Here is a 2,938-nt window from a genome sequence, read left to right on the forward strand (position 1 = left end):
TTGAAACTTTCCATAACAAAAAGTTAAATACATACATGGATATAATTGGCAGTTGGTAATAAGTAAAATGAAAATAAATAAGGCAGGGTACAGGGACAGAGGACCGGGACTAGAAAGGCTCTTTAAATTGGATGGTCAGAGAAGACTTCTACAAGGAAATGACATTTAAGCAAAGACCTAAATTAACTCAGGTGTGAACCACAGAGACATCTGGGAGGAGAAACATTTAGACAGAAAGGAGAGCAAGTGTAAAGGCCCTGGGATGAGAGCATGCTTGGCCCATGTGAGTCCAAGGTGAAATCAGAGAGAAGCCTTCTGGTCTGTGATAAAAGTTTGGAATCTATCCTACAAATGGAAGCCCTGGAGATTGAAAGCAGGGGAGGACACGGTTTGATTTAGAATATGGTTTTAAAAGATCACCCTGCATCTTCTCCTGTTAGACTGTTCAGGAGCAGGCGAGAGAGAAAACAGCTTGGAGGCTACTGTTACAGTCTATGCAGGCATGGCTGTGGCTTGAGCCAAGCAGTGAGATGGCGAGATGGGTCGGATTTGGGATCTCTTTTGAGGAGCTAAGAAGACTTTGCTCATGGGTGAGATGTGGAGTGTGAGAGAACAAGAAGAACTGAGCATGGTTCCAAGGCTGTGCCTGAGCTTTGGGGTGAGAACTGTCTTTTCCAGTTTGGGGAACACATGACTACAGTAGGGACATACGTGCAGTCATAGGTACACACAGACATGTACTCAGCCCCTACACAGGTGGATGCCCACGCTTCGGGATACCAAGCACAGGCACAGACCCCACCACCCCACCTCTGCCTGCCCCCACCACCTACATGACCCCGGGTCAGAAGCTCCCCTCCACCCCCATCCTCTCCAGCTCAGCCTTGCACTCACGAGACCCGCCCCCTCTGGGATTCCCCCACTCTCACTCCTGCCCATACTGACTCCTTGAGCAAGGAGGCTTCTGACTCAGTTTATTCTCAGGGACCAGAGCCTGGTCCCTGACTCCAGCTCCCTGCCTTTGGTCTCACCTGTCTAGCCTCCTCCTCCAGGACCAGATCCAGCTCCCACACCCCAGCCTGAGGCCCTACAGAAAACTATCACTCAATAAATATTTGCTTGGTGCTCTCTGTGGGCCACGCTCTCTACACTTTCACCCATTGACTTGAGGGTCACAGCCACCCCCACCTAATACCCACTACCTACCCCTTACCTCCTCATTCCTCTCAATTCCCAGCACTCCAGCTTTCTGCCTGCAGGACAGCTGCCCCCACCATGCCCAGCCTGCCAGCCATGGACAGGCAGCTTGGTGCAGCAGGAAGGGCACTGCTCAATGAGCAGGCAGATCTAAGCCCCATCCATCATCAAGAAGCTGCAAGACCTTGCACAGGTAACTCAACGCCTGATAGCCTCCATCTGCTAGAAGGGGTTGGCAATAGTTCTCACCTTTCAGCTTGTTGTGGGCAATGAGATAATTTGTGGGAAGCCCTTGGGCTGATGCCTAGCACAAAGTAGCTACTCAACAGCTGTTGTGCACTCAGGCCCCCCTCTGCCTTGCTGGCCTGTGTGGTTTTGAGGATGTAGCACACCTGAGACAATGACAATGCCCACACTCGTGAACTCATGCCTTGGTGTAATCATGATAAACCATCACTTGAGTAATGTCAGGGGAAACTGAGACTGAGTAGTGAGCCTGCCTGAGGTCCTCCAGTGAATCCATCCAAGGGAGGTCTGAGGTATGAGCCTGCGTCTCCTAACTCTTGGGCCATATTATCCTGTGTGCAGTGGTATGTGACAGCAAGTGGCCCAGTGGACCCCTCCTGCCCTGGACTGACAAATACTATAACAGCCAGGAAGCCCCAAGGAGTCTGCTCCCTTAGAGACAGGATGGCAATGTGAGGCAAGGCTGAAGGCCTAGGGGTGGTCGAGGCCTGGTCCCAGGCCCAGCCCTGCCATCTTCCCACTGTGTGGCCTTGAAAGGTTCACCCAGTTTCCTCACCTACGGAGTGGTGCACCCGTATTCTCAGCCCAAGGGCTGCTCTAAAGTTCTGCTCAGAGGCTGACAATCCCTGATGCCCCTTACTGAGCACTTGCTATGTGCAGGCACTGTCCAGCTGACAGGTTTTACTCATATAACCCCCCTAACAGCCACCTAAGACTCTTGTTATAAATGGAGACATGGAAACGGAGCAGTTAAGAAAAATCCCTAAAACAAGTATGTGCAGGGCAGCATTTGCACTTGGGTCCTGCCTCTGGGTAGAGGAGGGAAAGGAGCCAGGGGGCTTGTTGCTATCTGGGGGCAGCAGGGCTATCTAGTGGAGCTTCATACTCCCCCAACCCAGAGCCCTCCTGCCACAATAGAAGGTTTGGGCCAGCCTAGAAGAGGCTCCAGATGCTCCAGGCTCTAGCCAGCCCCCAACTCCTACCTTGGGCATCAACCATTTACCTCCCAAGACAGGCGGCCCAGGTCTGGGTGCCATCTCACATTTGCCTTGGTTGCTCCAGCATCTGCCTTGCTGGGCCCCATTTCCTGATCTCTTATGCATGGAGTGGTTGTGAAATACTGGCCATCCAGTGTCCATCATAGCGCTGCCTTCTCCAGAAGAGGGTAAACACCCCAGACCTCAGATGACAGAGTTTCACGGTGTCTCTAAGCAGCCCCTAGAGCTCCTTGTGCTTGAGCATGAGGTGGAACATGTGGAATGATACCCACAAGCCCCGGAGGGGACCACAGGCCACAGAAGGGACTGCCAACCCGCTGGAGGTCCCTTGAGGCCCACAAGGTACAAGGGCAATTGAGGGAGCCCTGAGTGTCAAAACAGAAAGGCCAGCCAGAGGCCTCAGGAGGGATCAAAAGATAGGGTGGGGGCCAGGAAGAGGGAGGGAGGGGAGGTGGGGAGAGTAGCCAGAGAAAGGCAAAAAAAAAAAAAAGACAAAA

The sequence above is a fragment of the Pteropus medius genome, unplaced genomic scaffold (assembly GCF_902729225.1).
Source record: "Pteropus medius unplaced genomic scaffold, Ma_sr-lr_union100, whole genome shotgun sequence".
NCBI classification, from domain to species: domain Eukaryota; kingdom Metazoa; phylum Chordata; class Mammalia; order Chiroptera; family Pteropodidae; genus Pteropus; species Pteropus medius.